General features: G+C 45.7%; 1 protein-coding gene across 6 annotated transcripts in view; it reads left to right on the top strand.

Annotated features, from left to right (window-relative positions):
- The window catches only part of LOC147115185 (V-type proton ATPase subunit C 1-A-like), a 233102-nt gene that overhangs the window by 150173 nt on the left and 66370 nt on the right, over nt 1-16559 (top strand). The gene's annotated exons all lie outside the window — the stretch shown is intronic.

A 16559-nucleotide genomic window follows, 5' to 3' on the forward strand; every position in this document is an offset into this window, starting at 1 on the left:
TTTTATTCCTGAAGCTTATTAGATGTGTTGTTATTATTAAAAGATAGTGTGTATGCACCAGGTGATGTAGGGGTATTAGGCCCCCCTCCACGCCTGGAAGTGAGTATGTCAAATTTCACATCTGAAGTATTGCCATCTATAGATGCTTAATGTACACTAGGTTTTTTCTGAAATGGGAAATGCATGTGTTGTGGGGTCATAGATAGGTAAATACTGGGGATGGTTTGATTATGGAAAGTCAGAAAATTTTGCTCACCCAGAATTATGATACTTCAAGCAAGTTACAGTATCATCAGGGGGGAGTGTAGGATTTGCAAAATTGAACTTTATATTATAAAGGGTCGAATGGCAGAAGAGGCCATGATTTTAAAGACTGTTTTAAAAGAAGCCTAGGAAAAAGGGGCATTCAAATTGGCCACCAGACCCCGTGACCAACTTATTGGGACACTTTAAAATGGTTCCTGCAGTCCTCAGACAGCTTTGTGGATTCAGCCCACAGTAAGTCCTGGAAGCCGTTTCTGAGAGAACGAAACCAGACACCCACATATACATATTGATTGGATGAAGATCCAGTCAAGATCAGCCTGTAGATAAAGGCCATCTAAATGTTTAACCAGACAAAAGGGAACAGTTTCATATTCATGAGAAGAGCATCAAGGACCCGTTAAGGACATCACCAGGACATTAAAAACAATGAAGGTCATTCCAGACCAGAGATGGCCCGTTACCGGCCATCCAAGAACAGTTTAAAATACAATAACTACCCTGTTATGCTGTCAGCCCGCCAAAATTAAAACAAAAGACTAACCTGATTTGGTGCGAGATAGGGGCTTCTGATGAGAAGGAGAAGTATATCTGGGAACCCAGAGGTAGAAAGAGAACGGAGGAAGCCATAGACGGAGCAGCCATCGTGGAAAGAAGCCATCAAGGGAGGCCATCGTGGTGCTACCATCGTATCGGTAGCATCATCGCTAGGAGAAGGAGAAGAAGACGGTTTGAGCCGGCGTCCCGCCCCAGGGTAAAACATCAGGAGATCATCGACCAACCCCGGGCCATTGACGAAACAAGAGGCCATCGACCCACTCCGGCTCGGGAGAAGAGACAATTAAAACCGACAGAAGAAATGATGGGGGCCAGCCCGAGGCTCCTCTGACCGGGGTCGAGCAAACGATCCCCGACCCCGCCGACATCCAGACCAGCCGGTGTCCAGCCGTCCCCAACCCCCACCTCAGGAGAGAGGTGTGGTGCAGTTTGCTGGGGCTCCACCAACCACGTGGACACAGGACGCCTGAAAGGATCAAACGCAGACCTGTTTCAAAACCTTACACTTCCTAGTTGGATTGGTGAGCATGTTTCTGGCCCTTCATAATCGGATCTAGATAGGTTTAAGGGGGTGGACATTTAAGGGTATAATTAACATGAGTTGTTGTCCCTCGATGTTCCGTGTGTTTTCCCCATTTCATGATGATCTTTGTAGAGTATAATATGCCTGTATTTGCCTTAGTTAGTACTGTGTCATTATGATTTGTTTGCGTTTTCCCCTCCCATGTACCCACTTATTTGCTTGCATTTTGATTTGTTTTACATTATGCAATAAAATTCCATTTTGTTTCATCAAACTTGGTCTATAAGAGTTTTCTCTACATTGTAGTTCCTGCCCCAAAGTCCAGAGTACAGAATCTAAGGGGCGAGTGGGTCGAACCACTCACGGTTTTACTGTGCAAGAGAGAGAGGCCTCTAGAGAGAGAAACCTCTGTGATCTAAAACCCCTTACATTATCTGAGGAAGGATGTTCTTGCCATGGAGGGAGTGCAGCGAAGATTCACCAGGCTGATACCTGGGATGGCAGGAATGATGTATGAGGAGAGATTGGGTCGATTGGGCTTATACTCGCTGGAGTTTAGAAGAATGAGAGGGGATCTCATTGAAACTTATAAAATTCTGACAGGACTGGACAGACTAGATGCAGGAAGGATGTTCCCGATGGTCAGGGAGTCCAGAACCAGGGGTCACAGTCTAAGGATAAGGGGTAAGCCATTTAGGACTGAGGTGAGGAGGAATTTCTTCCCCCAGAGAGTGGTGAACCTGTGGAATTCTCTACCACACAAGGCAGTTGAGGCCAATTCATTAAATATATTCAAGAAGGAGTTGGATACATTTCTTAAGGCTAAAGGGATCAAGGGATATGGGGAGAAAGCAGGGACAGGGTACTGAATTTGGATGATCAGCCATGATCGCATTGAATGGCGGAGCAGGCTCGAGTGGCCGAATGGCCTACTCCTGCTCCTATCTTCTATGTTTCTATGTTTCTAAAGGATCTTGGCTCGTAAGATCACGAAGTAGAATCAGTATGGGTGGAAATAAGAAATAACATGGGGCAGAAAACACTGATAGTAATTTAAAGGCCCCTTAACAGTGGCTGTACCATTAGACAGTGTATTAATCAACAAATAATAGGAGCTTGTAACAAAGGTAATGCAATTATTGTAGGGACTTTTATTTTCATAGAGACTCGACAAATCAAATTGGCAAAGGTAGTCTGGAGGACAAGTTCATGGAATGCATTCGAGATAGTTTCCTAGAACAATACGTCATGGAACCAACCAAGGAACAAGCAATTTTAGATCTTGTATTGTGTAATGAGACAGGGTTAATTAGAAATCTCACAGTAAGGGATCCGCTGGGGAAGAGTGATCATAATATGATAGAATTTCACATTGAGTTTGAGAGTGAGATACTTCAATCTGAAACCAGTGCCTTAAACTTAAATAAATTCAATTACATAGGTATGAGGGATGAGTTGACTAAGGTAGATTGGGAAATTAGATTAAAAGATATGACAGTGGATAAGCAGTGGCAAACATTTAAAGAAATATTCCAAAATTCTCCACAAATATACATTCCATTAAGAAATAAAAACTCCATGTGAAAAGTTATCCATCTGTGGCTAACTAAAGACGTTAAGGATAGTATTCTATTAAAAGAAGAGGCATATAATGTTGCGAAGAATAATAGTAAGCTTGAGGATTGCGAAAGCTTTAGAAACCAACAAAGGATGACAATAAATTGATAAAAAGGGAGAAAATAGCATATGAGAGTAAACTAGCAAGAAATATATAAACACATTGTAGGAGCTTCGACAAGTATGTAAAAAGGAAGATAGTAGCAAAGGTCCTATAGAAGATAGTCCCTCAGAGGCTGAGACATGAGAAATTATATTGGGGAATAAGGAAATGGCGGAGGCTTTAAACAAATATTTTGTATCTGTCTTCACAGTAAAAGACACAAAAAGCATACCAAAAATAATGGGGAACCAAGGGGCTAATGAGAGTGAGGAACTTAAAGTAAATAAGATCAGTAGAGAAAAAGTACTTGAGAAACTAATAGGACTAAAAGCCAACAAATCCCCTGGACCTGATAGCCTATATCCTAGGGATCTAAAAGAGGCGGCTGGAGAGATAGTGGATTTATTGGTTGTGATCTTCCAAAATTCCCTAGATTCTAGAATGTTCCCAGCGGATTGGAAGGTAGCAAATGTAACCCCGCTATTCAAGAAAGGAGGGAGAGAGAAAACAGGGAACTACAGGCCAATTAGCCTGACATCCTTCTGAAGGCCTTCTTTGACCTCACGAAGGCCTTTGAAACCATCAACCGTGATGGATTATGGAGTGTCCTCCTCAAATTCGGCTGCCCTCAAAAGTTTGTCACCATCCTCCACCTGCTTCACGATGACATGCAAGCCATGATCCTGACCAATGGATCCACCACAGACCAAATTCACTTATGGACCGGGGTCAGGCAAGGCTGTATCATTGCACCAACGCTCTTCTCGATCTTCCTGGCTACAATGGTCCATCTCACCCTCAGTAAGCTCCCCGTTGGAGAGGAGCTAATCTGCAGAACAAACTGGAAACTGTTCAACCTCCGTTGCCTCCAGTCCAGATCCAAGGTCGTCCCATCCTCTGTCATCGAATTACAGTATGCAGATGATGCTTTCATCTGCGCACACTCTGAGGCCGAACTCCAAACCATCGTCAACACCTTCACCAAAGCATACAAGAGCATGGGCCTGATCCGTAAGACAAAGGTCCTCTACCAACCTGCCCCCGCCACACAGTACTGCTCTCCGATTATCAAAATTCATGACGAGGCCTTGGACAACGTGAACCACTTTCCATACCTTGGGAGCCTACTGTCAACAAGGGCAGATGTTGATGATGAAGTCCAACACCGCCTTCAGTGTACCAGTGCTGCCTTCGGTCACCTGAGGAAGAGTGTGTTTGAAGACCAGGACCTCAGACCCAGCACCAAGCTGATGGTCTACAGAGCAGTAGTGATACCCGCCCTCCTGTATGCTTCAGAGACATGGACCAATAACAGCAGGCATCTCAAAGCACTGGAGAGGTACCACCAATGCTGCCTCCACAAGATCCTGCAAATCCATTGGCAGGATAGGCGCACCAACATCAGTGTTCTCGCTCAGGCCAACATCTCCAGCATCGAAGCTTTGACCATGCTCGATCAGCTCCGATGGACGGGCCATATCGTCTGCATGCCCGATGCGAGACTCCCAAAACAAGCGCTCTACTCGGAGCTCCGACACGGCAAGAGAGCCCCAGGTGGGAAGAGGAAATGCTTCAAGGACACCCTCAAAGCCCACCTTGTAAAAGTGCAACATCCCCACCGACACCTGGGAATCCCTGGCCCAAGACCGCACAAAGTGGAGGTGAAGCATCCGGGAAGGCGCCGAACACCTCGAGTCTCTTCGCCGGGAGCAAGCGGAAGCCAAGTGCAGGCAACACAAGGAGCGCACGTCAACCCAAGCACCCCACCCACCCGCCCCTTCAACCACCGTCTGCCCCACCTGTGACAGAGACTGTAGGTCCCACATTGGACCCATCTGTCATCTGAGAACTAATTTTTAGCGTGGAAGCAAGTCATCCTCCGTTCCGAGGGACTACCTAAGAGAAAGTCGTCAGGAAAATGCTGGAATCCATTATTAAAGAAGTTGTAACAGGGCACTTAGAAAATTATAATATGATTAGGCAGAGTCAACACGGTTTTATGAAAAGGAAATCATGTTGAACAAATTTATTAGAGATTTTTGAGGTTGAAACTAGCAGGGTAGATAAAGGGGAAATAGTGGATGTAATACATTTGGATTTTCAAAAGGCATTTGATAAGGTTGTTACACAAAATAGGGGTTCATGGGTTTGGGGATGATATATTAGCATGGATAGAGGATTGGATAATGGACCGAAAACAGAGAGTAGCGATTCACAGGTCATTTTCCAGTTGGCAGGCTGTAACTAGTGAGGTGCCACAAGGATCAGTGCTTGGGCCTCAGCTATTTACAATCTGTATTAATGACTTAGATGAAGGGACTGAGCGTAATGTGTCCAAGATACAAAGCTAGGTGGGAAAGTAAGCAGCGAGGAGGACACAAAGAGCCTGCAAAGGGATATAGACAGATTAAGTGAGTGGCAATAAGGTGGCAGGTGGAGTATAATGTGGGAAAATGTGAGTTTATTCACTTTGGTAGGAAGAATAGAAAAACAGAATATTTTTTAAATGGTGAGAAACTATCAAATGTTGGTGTTCAGAGAGATTTAGGTGTCCTCATACAGGAAATTGTAGGATTCTCAAAATTAACAGATCCCCAAAATGAAGAAAACCCTATTAAAATGACTTTGGACCCTTGCTAAAAACTTCAGGAGTGATAAAAAGGGCATGTTGGGCCTAACAAGGAGATTCAAGGTCAGAAACAGACTTGGCATTTTAAAAGGACATGTTCAGGCATGTTTGGGAAAAGGCTGCAACAAAGAATTGGGATCTACCTCTGCAGTAGACAGTTTGAGTATTCGAGATAGCCAAACTGTCTGGGGGAGCTGTGAACATCACTCGGCCCCTATCTAGAAATTTACATGCTAACACTAGACCCACGGAAGAACAGCCTCACAGAACCCATCCAAAAACATGCATAAACCAAATCGTTTCACCAACCCACAAAAAATCTCAGGCCCCACAAGAAACTCAAAGCTTGAGGACAATTCACCACTAATTCTCACATTGTTAAACTACTTCAACAACTCAGGAAGCCATCTCAAAATCGCTTAAACAATTTACACAACTTAATATTAACGAGCCTGCCAAAATCTAACAATAACATGAACTGATTTGGCACGCAGATTAGCAGGTCTCGATTGGTATAATTGGAGGCCTGTTCCAGAAGCAAAGGGTGATCAAAGGCGTTCAAACCAAAGGAGTCAAGTTCAACCACGAGAAGAGCTATCGTTGAGTAACATCAAGACCAAGGAGCAAGCATCTCGAAGCAGTTCTCTCTCTCTCGAAGAAGAAGAAGTAACACACCCCCATCGGACACCTTGCGGCACCAAGGGCCCCACAAAACAACCAACCGAATATTACCCACAGCCAACCGGGTAATATTGGGCCACCATGACCAACGAAAAACCAACTTGGAAGAAACCGAAGATCCGCAAGTTTTTCCACTCTACAATCTATCCTGACTTACCCCTGGGTAAGATTTTTATTCAAAAGACTCTAGGCCCTATTTCTAACCAAAGAAAATTGGGTACTCACCTGATAGATCCAATACGCACCCTACCTCATCAGTGAACTCACGAAGTCTGACCAGATACGCAGGTGAAGTCCTCTACCGCGTCCGGGGTACGGTAGGCCCCAAACGACACATCTAGCGAACCCCGAAATTGCGAACCAGCTCAACTGTCAAGGAGTCATTTTGGTGAGCATTATCCCTGGTCCTTCAGAGCCTAACTTAGCTAGTAAGGTGGGATTGGGAGATGTGAGAAATTTGTCTACTGTAATTTTTCCCTCGTGTATGTCGAAGTGTTTCCCCATTTTATTAGAGTGTTATTATTGTGTTATATTTTTCTTTCTCAAATAAAAATCAAAGTTCTTGCACCAAAAATCAGTTGTCTGCTGCACTTTTATCACAACCCCCAAATAAGTCCAAGGTCTAGAACCAAGGGAGTGGGAGCGATTCAAACCGCTCATAAGTCAGAGGTGAAGCTGACTCCAAACACCAACCCCTACAAAACAAAGAGTTAGCATGCAGGTACAGCAAGCAATTAGGAAGGCAAATGGCATGATGACCTTTATTGCAAGAGGGTTGGAGTATAAGAGTAAGGAAGTCTTGCTACAATTGTAGAGGGCTTTAGTGAGACCACAGCTGGAGTACTGCGCACAGTTTTGGTCTCCTTATCTGAGGAAGGATATACTTGCCTTAGAGACGGTGCAACGAAGGTTAACTCGATTGATTCCTGGGATAAGAGGATTGTCCTATGAGGAGAGATTGAGCAGATTGTGCCTATACTCTGGAGTTTAGAAGAATGAGAGGTGAACTCATTGAAATATATACGATTCTGAGGGGATTAACAGGGTAGATGCTGAGAGGTTGTTTACCCTGGCTGGAGAGTCTAGAACTCGGGGGCATAGTCTCAGGAGAAGAAATCAGCTATTTAAGACTGAGATGAGGAGGAATTTCTTCACACAGAGGGTTGTGAATCTTTGGAATTCTCTACCCCAAAGGGCTGTAGATGCTGAGATAGTTAGATTTTTGGACGCTAGGGGAATCAAGGGATATGGAGATTGGGTGGGAAAGTGGAGTTGAGATCAAAGATCAGCCATGATCTTATTAAATAGCAGAGCAGGCTCGAGGGGCCACATGGCCTACTCCTGCTCTTAATTCTTATGTTCTTAAATTTGTCATTTCGAGAACATGGAGCAAGGTAAGGAGAAATTTATTTACACAGAGAGTTGATGGAGATGGAATGCTTTGCTATGGTGAATAGTTGAGGCAGAGACCATCACATCTTTCAAGGGAAAATCTGGTAAATATTTGACACAGAGGACTAAGCTCTGGGGAGAGAGAAGGTCTGTGGGATTAGTTCTTGATTCCTTTAACAAAGAGCCAGCATAGACACAATGGGCTAAATAGCCTCCTTCTGTGCTTTAAACTTCTATGATTTGATTGGTCATGTTCTATACCTTCAATATGGATCAACCAAAGAACAGCTCCATCACAAGAGAATATCCATCCACAAAGGAACTTCAATTAAATAGGAAGGCCAAACACCTTCACCGTCAATCATAGAATTAACTCCACTTTCTAAGGGTCATAGGGGGAAAATTTGGTTGCATTGCGCCTCCCGTTAGTGCCCTATGGGGCGCAAAGCAACTAGCGTCCGGGTGCGCCGATGTTTGCGCTGCTCACGAAATTGACCGACCTTTTGCGGCAGCGCTAAACACTACCGCCACGATCTCCTGCACCCGCAGATCATGACGTCAGTCAAGCGTGCAACACCCTGGTAGTCCCCGGACTGGATATTGATTGGCGCCCCTGCCTTACCGCCTGCCGCTAGCAACGACAGGTTAAGGGGAGCGCTTTGCAGTCAGGAAGGGACTGGGGGAGCGCTATTTAAAGGCGACCGCTTTCTACCTTTTTTTGTCTGCGACATTTTTGCATCACACATTCTGAGAGACTTCTGGAGAGATTCAACACTGTGTGAAGGAGTTTTGGGTACTGAGCAGCACTTTGCAGGTTCATTTTGATTTGACCTTCCTTGCATCGATTTAGAAGAGATTACAGGGGGCTGCACTCTGAGCTCTTTCCCTGGGTCTCTCCATTGTTCTTTCCAGCAGATTTGATGTACAGGTCTCTCCAGGCCGAGATTCAAGGCTGCAATGAGCAGGATGTGGATGTAGAGCAAGATCGACCCTCCCCTTTAAGAACTGGCCGGCACCAGTGTTTCTGTGTTCCATTGCTGACTGACATCACATGAGCTTCGCCAGTGCTCTGAGGTAGCGCCTCGCTCCTCGGCGTTAGCGCCTTAAGAGAGGCGTGTAGCACCTCCGGGGCGACAGAGCCCAAGTTTGTAGTCGGAGGCGATAATTAGTGCCAGGCGCTAAACTTTGCGCCCGGCCGATAATTGCGCCTCAAACGGGGCGATACCGAATTTCTCTCCCCAAAGAGTCATAACAGCACAGAAGGAGGCCATTCGGCCTATCGGAGCTATCCAGTCAGTCCCATTCCCCCGCTCTATCCCCGTAGACCTGCAAGTTTATTTCCCTCAAGTGCCTATCCAGTCTCCCCTTGAAAACATTGAGGGGGAGAAATTGGGTGAGTAGCGCCACTTGTTAGCACCTAAAGAGGCAGGCAGTGGCTGTAGCGCCACTGGCTGTGCCTCCCGCGATATTGAGTTGGGGCGATAATGGTGGCGTTAGCCTTTTGCGCTGCGCCGCCACCGATGACGTCATCGGTGTGCGCAGCGCCCCATTCGCACCCCGTTCACGATATTTGGTTGCGAACGCCGCAGTTGCGCCGTTCGCTACCCGCGCCCGGTTCACGGGGCCTTACTGTGCCAGCAGCGGCGCAAGTTAAGGTGGAGGTGCGGGGCGGCCGCCTTTTTCGGCGGCCGCCTGCCAGCACCTCCGTCCCCGGCCTCCTGACCACCATCCGTGGCATTGCCAGCTGTTTCCCAAGAGCCCGGCACTTCTACTCGGTGCCGGGCTCTTTTGCCGGCATTCACGATCGGGGATCGCGCTGTTGCAGGCCCCTCCCCCTTAACAATGGGAGGAAGGCCTGCAGTACCGCAGCGTGCCGTGCCGCAGCGTGTGGCGCTGCGGCACGTTGCGCTGCGATATTCAGTTTCAGCACCCTAAGAGGAACACGGAACGCCTCGAACCTCGCCCCGTGTCCCTCTAGGGGCAATGAAACTGAATATCGGACGATCGCTGAAGACTCGAACGCTGCGCTAAATCCTGCGCTCAGGCGAACTTGGCGCCAGTTTGGCGCCTCAACCCAATTTCTAGGCCTGAGTGTCTCCGCTTCTGCCATTTCCGTCAGCAGCGAGTTCCAGGTCCTCACCACTCGCTGCGTAAAAAGGATTTGTCAGTCTTTAGTGCCATTATTTTTCTGATATTGTTTTCTTGCTTACGTTAACTTTAGTGAGTTCCAGTCCTTGATTCATTATTAGTTTGCCTGGCATGTCGGGTATATTATCCTCTTTCTTTACCGTGAAGACTGACACAAAGTAATTATTCAACAAGTCTGCCATTTCCTTCGTTTCATTTACAATATTGCCCATATTAGTTTTAAATGGGCCCACATTACCCTTGACTACCCTTTGTCTTCTATTATAATTGTAAAAACTTTGCGTTAATCCTGAGGTATCTCAAGTTTCTTTTTGTATTCCCTTTTTGTAGCTCTTAGTGTATTTTTTGTCTTCCTTTGCTGCTCTTTATATCTCTCCCAGTCCCCTGGATTTACATTATTCTTTGCTTCTTTGTATGCTCTTTCCTTTAGTTTTATGTTCTCTCGGACTGCTTTTGCCGACCATGGCTGTTTTATTTGTTAGGCTGTAACTATTTGCAACGGCAAATTTCTGATTGGTCCCATTGGAGGACAAGACACACCCAACAGTTTGTCTGGACTGTGTAATTAGATCCTGTCTGCCTGAGTAATTAATATCTTTGCAATGTGCGATTTGATCCATTCATTGTGACAGCCAGGCTCTCGAGCTCACAGTGCTAACACTACTGCTTTAAGAGAACAGATAGGGCTCACCCTCCTGGGTTAGGACCTTCTCTCTCTCCTGTTCCCTGCCCCCAACAAGTTCCTGACCCCTCTTCTCCTTCCGCCCACCCACCAAAGTTCCTGATCTTCCCGCCGCGCCCCCCCCCCCACCTCTACAAGTTCATGACATTCTCTTCTCCTCCTCACTCCCCCTCCCCCAAACAAGTTCCTGACTCTGAGCCTACAGGAAACCTGGGTGCATGCACGATTGGAGCGATGGGTGCGCGTGCGTGACTCCAGTGGTTGGAGGGGGGGGGGGGAGGACGGTCTTTAAGCTCCGCCCCCATATGGTGTACATACGCTGAACGACTCAAATTTGTTTGTGCAAATAATCACTCTGTATTTAAGTAGTGCTCTTGCACCTTGTGGATATATACTGGTCCTGTATTAGCTAAATTCTTTGCACACCTCCTATAGTACATCTGTAGTTTTACTCAGTAACAGTTTTGACCTGTTTGCTGTCATCAGTCTCTCACAGTCTGATAGTGTTAGCCATACCAAAATTTAGAATCTTAGTAACTGCTACGTTTCTCCTTTTCAAACCTAACATTGAAATCGATCATATTCTGATCACTGTTAGATAAATGTTCCCTTACTGTGTTATCCCTCCAGTCAGGTTTCCACCCCTGCTGCAGTACTGAAACGGCCCTCATCAAAGTCACAAATGACATCCCAAGTGACTGTGACCGTGGTAATCTATCTCTCCTCATCCTCCTCAACCTGTTTGTAGCCTTTGACACAGTTGACCACCCCATCCTCCTCCAACACCCCTCCTCTGTCGTCTAGCTGGGTGGGACTGCCCTTGCCTGGTTCCATTCTTATTTATCCAGTCGTACCCAGAGAATCATCTGCAATGGCTTCTCTTCCTGCTACTGCACTGTTAGCTTCTGGAGCCCCCAAGGATCTATCCTTGGCCCCCTCCTATTTCTCATCTACATGTTGCCCCTCGGTGACATCATCCGAAAAAAAAACGTCCTGTTCCACATGTAGGCTGCCAACAACCCAGCTCTGCCTCACCACCACCTCTCTCGACCACTCCACCCTGCTGTCCAACGAGGAGAAATTTTCTCCAACTATACATTGGGGGTTAAGAAGGCAAATGGTATGCTGGCTTTCATAGCGAGAGGATTCGAGTACAGGAGCAAGGATGTCTTGCTGCAGTTGTACAGGGCCTTGGTGAGACCACACCTTGAGTATTGTGTGCCGTTTTGGTCACCTTATCTGAGGAAGGATGTTCTTGCCATGGAGGGAGTGCAGCGAAGATTCACCAGACTGATACCTGGGATGGCAGGAATAATGTATGAAGAAAGATTGGGTCGATTAGGCTTATATTCGCTAGAGTTCAGAAGAATGAGAGGGGATCTCATTGAAACTTATAAAACTCTAACAGGACTAGACAGATTAGATGCAGGAAGGCTGTTCCTGATGGCGGGGGTGTCCAGAACCAGGGGTCACAGTCTAAGGATAAGGGGTAAGCCATTTAGGACTGAGATGAGGAGGAATTTGTTCACCCAGAGAGTGGTGAACCTGTGGAATTCTCTACCACAGAAGACAGTTGAGGCCAATTCATTAAGGAGTTAGATCTATTTCTTACGGCTAAGGGGATCAAGGGAAATGTGGAGAAAGCAGGGACAGGGTACTGAATTTGGATATCAGCCATGATCGCACTGAATGGTGGAGCAGGCTCGAGGGGTCGAATGGCCTCCTCCTGCTCCTATTTTCTATGTTTCTATGTAAGCCCAAAGCCGTTGTCTTCGGTACCGGCCCCAAACTCCGTTCCTTAGCCACTGACTCCATTGCTCTCCTTGGCCACTGTCTGGGACTGAACCAGACTGTTCACAACCTTGGTGTCGTATTCGACCCTGTGATGAGCTTCAGACCACATAACCGCTCCATCACCAAGCCCACCTGTTTCCACCTCCGTAACTTTGCCCCATCTCTGCCCCTGCCTCAGCTTATCTGCTGCTGAAACCCTCATCCATGTCTTTTTTATCTCTAGACTTGACCATTCCAATGCACTCCAGGCCGGCCTCCCACCTACCACCCTCCAAAACTCTACCCGTATCCTAACTCGCACCAAAACCCGCTCACCCATCACCCCTGATCTACATTGGCTTGGTCCGGCAATGCCTCAATTTTAAAATTCTCACCCTTGTTTTCAAATCCCTCCATGGCCTCGCCCCTCCCTATTGCTGTAACCTCCTCCAGCCCGACAACCCTCTGAGATCTCTGCGCTCCTCCAGTCCTGGCCTCCTGCTCTACCCTGATTTTAATCGCTCCACCATTGGCGGCCGTGTCTTCAGCTGCCAAGGCCCTAAGCTCTGGAATTCTCTTCCTATACCTCTCCGCCTCTCTACCTCCTCCCTTAAGATGCTCCTTAAAACCTACCTCTTTGACCAAGCTTTTGGCCAACTGTCCTAATATCTTGTGTCTCGGTGTCAAATTTTGTTGGGTAGTGCTCCTGTGAGGTGCCTTGGGACCTTTCACTACATTAAAGAAGCTATATAAATACAAGTTGTTAGATTAACTAAACCTGGTCCATTGCTCATCAACTAAATCTAGTATGGCCTGCTCTCTTGTTGGTTCTAGAACATATTGATCTAGAAACCTATTTTGAATGCACTCAAATTCACTACCTTTCTGGCTTGAGCTACTCTGCTCATCCCAATCTATGAATTTTAAAATCGCCTAGTAAAACAACTCTACTTTTGCTACAAGCCCCTCTAATCTGAATTAATACATTCTGCCTCTTCATTGCTGCTATCAGGAGACCTGTAAACATTTCCCATTATTCCTCAATTCTAACCATAGAGTCGCCAATGATTGCTTTCTCTTATTAATGTGTAATAGTATCTTTAATCAGTAATGCTACCCCTCCAGTTTCCCTATCCTTTCTAAAGACCTTATAACTTGGAATATTTATCTACCAATCATGACCAACTTGCAGCCATGTCTCAGTAATGGCCACCGTGTCATACCCTCTAAGCAAAATTGAGCCTCTAATTCACTCAATTTATTTCTTATATACTCCGTGCGTTAGTATATAAAACTCTTATTTGAGCAAGCAACCCTAACCTGTCCTTCTGCCTTGTCTTTCTTGCACCGTTTAACTTAATACACTTCTTAGTTGTCATTTCTGCTGTAACCACTTTAGTTATTTTAGTATTCCCACAACCTGGAGTATCTATCACTGCTTGTGACCTACACTCTGCTCTTATCCCTTTTCATTTTTTTTAAACAATCACTTTTGCTATTGTTTCTGACTGCCACCCCCATTGATTAGTTTAAGTTTTTACTATCCTATTTATCCTTTTCACTAGGACCTTGGGCTCAACCTGCTTCAGATGCAGCCTGTCCCAGTGGTACAGCTCCTTCCTGTCTCAGTGCTGGTGCCAGTGACCCATGAAATGGAGCCTCTCCTTCCCCCACCACTCCTTTAGCCATGTGTTCACCTTCCTGATCTGTTTGTCCCTATGCCAATTAGCACGTGGCTCGGGTAATAATATTGAGCTTACCGCCCTTGGGGTCCTGTTTTTTAATTTAGTTCCTAACTCATGATACTCCCTTAGCAGGATCTCCTCCCTTTTCTTTCCTATGTCATTGGTCCCGACATGGACCACGACAACTGGATCTACTCCCTCCTTTTCCAAATTTCTTTCCAGCCACACCCTTTGGGACTCTTTAATGTGGCTACAGAGGATGCTATCTATCCCCCTATATTATTGAATCACCGATAACTACTGTGTTTATATTCTGCTCCTCCACCCCTCTTTGGACAACCCTCTGCTCCATGGTGCCTAGGTCAGCATTGTGGCTGTTCTCCCCTCAGTCTGACCTTCCCTAGGTTCCTTCTGCCCTCCCTGCACCAGTGCTTTCCTCTGAGGTGTGAATGTACTCTGGAGTAAACTGTCCAGAAATTCCTTCCCACCCCCGTATGTCGGAGTGTTGCTAACTCACACTCCAACTTAACAACTCTGAGCTGAAGTGACTCAAGGCAGAGACATTTCCTGCTCTCGAGTCAGTACAAAGAAGGTTCACTCGGTTAATCCCGGGGATGAGGGGATGGACATATGAGGAGAGGTTGAGTAGATTGGGACTCTACTCATTGGAGTTCAGAAGAATGAGAGGCGATCTTATTGAAACATATAAGATTGTGAAGGGGTTGGATCGGGTGGATGCGGGGAAGATGTTCCCGATGATGGGTGAAACTAGAACTAGGGGGCATAGTCTTAGAATAAGGGGCTGCTCTTTCAAAACTGAGATGAGGAGGAACTACTTCACTCAGAGGGTGGTAGGTCCATGGAATATGCTGCCCCAAAAAGCTGTAGAAGCTACATCATTACATAAATTTAAAACAGAAATAGACAGTTTCCTAGAAGTAAAGGGAATTAAAGGTTACGGGGAGCGGGCAGGAAATTGGACATGAGTCTAGTTTCGGATCGGTCATGGCCCTGTGGGTAGCGGAGCGGGCCCAGGGGCCGTGTAGCCTGATCCTGCTCCTATTTCGTGTGTCTAATTCTGTTAGATTCAGGAGATGGTTCTGGGATAGTGGATTGGCGGTTAGGATCAGATCAGCCATGATCTTATTGAATGGCAGAGCAGGCTCGAGGGGCCGATTGGCCTACTCCTGCTCCTATTTCTTATGTTCTTATGTTCTTATATGGCAGTCCGGGACAGTCTCGCTGTCAAACTCCCAGATACTACCTCGTAGAGTTTTTTTTTTTAAATGCTTTAATCAAGCTTGCTGCTTGCTTAATTCAAAATTGCCACAATTCATGCTTGGAATCTATTCAGAGAATACATTAGGCTGGAGGAACGATTGAAAAATGCAATTGACAAGCCTTCCCAAGCTCAAGGTTTAAAAGGATTAGTGTGTTCAAATTTCCATCACTAAGCAAAGTCCATGGTTTTAATGTGGATTTGAAATTGTGCTCTTGTGTTGTAAAGTTGGTATATTTGAATTTATCTAGGTATCATAGGTGCATTATTAGATCAATTAAACTTTTTTAGTGAATTAGTTCGCTTGCTATCATTATGTGTAATGGAAAACTTGTCGGCTCTGCGCAACGCTTTGCTATGTATCTGAATAATCCTATGGAAACACTGCTACATATTTGGAGTTATGTAATTGCATTTGAAGTGTTTTAGAAATTGCTTTGAGTGAAGCAGTACTTCTCATCAAATTGGAAGGTGCACGAATAGGGAGAAACTTCAGGTGCTGCAGTACATGTAAAGTTCGGGACCCTAAGTGACAGCTATTGTAGGGAACTCTGTTCTGTCCCTCTGTTAGTTGAAGATTTTCTCCCCTTATCTGATCCAACCATATACAATGAGAAACAAGGGTATATACTTGTATAGCACATTATGACATGTCTGCTTTGGAGTGCAGTGAAAGTTATGTAGGCAAACTTGGCAGCCAATATTTGTGCAGTAAGACCCCACAAACAGCAATGAGTTGAATGACCAGCTAATCTGTTGTTGGTAGTGTCTGAAAGATGAACATTAGCCAGTCCACCAGGAGAACTCCCTGCTGTTTAATAGTGTCAGTTAATTGGTGTGCGTACTTCCATATTTAATTCACCTGTGACTTTATAAAAGTTGATTTCTTCTGGATAAATAGAGTTTGCCTGATTTAATCTGTTCTGAGATCCAACCTAAGGAGGAAAACATTAAAATGACTCTAAATGGCATGGTCTTCATTTGTTTGTTCTGGTCATTGGTTGTCCTTCCCTCACCTGTTTGGTTCTCCAGAGATAGGGACCACTCGACAGCCAACTCTCACATTAGGGTCAGTTTGTCCCTTGGTGATTTGCCGCAATCTTTCCTTCCTTTAGCCGGATGCAATGACTGAGATCAGTGCAGGTAGATGCTGGTGTGAATACATTTCCTATTATACTAAGCGTGACTTTGGGTACGCATCAACTCAAAAGTGGCAGTATAACAC

Source organism: Somniosus microcephalus, chromosome 7 (assembly GCF_052327205.1).
Source record: "Somniosus microcephalus isolate GS21.2 chromosome 7, FLI_Smic_1.0, whole genome shotgun sequence".
In the NCBI taxonomy this organism is placed as follows: Eukaryota; Metazoa; Chordata; class Chondrichthyes; order Squaliformes; family Somniosidae; genus Somniosus; species Somniosus microcephalus.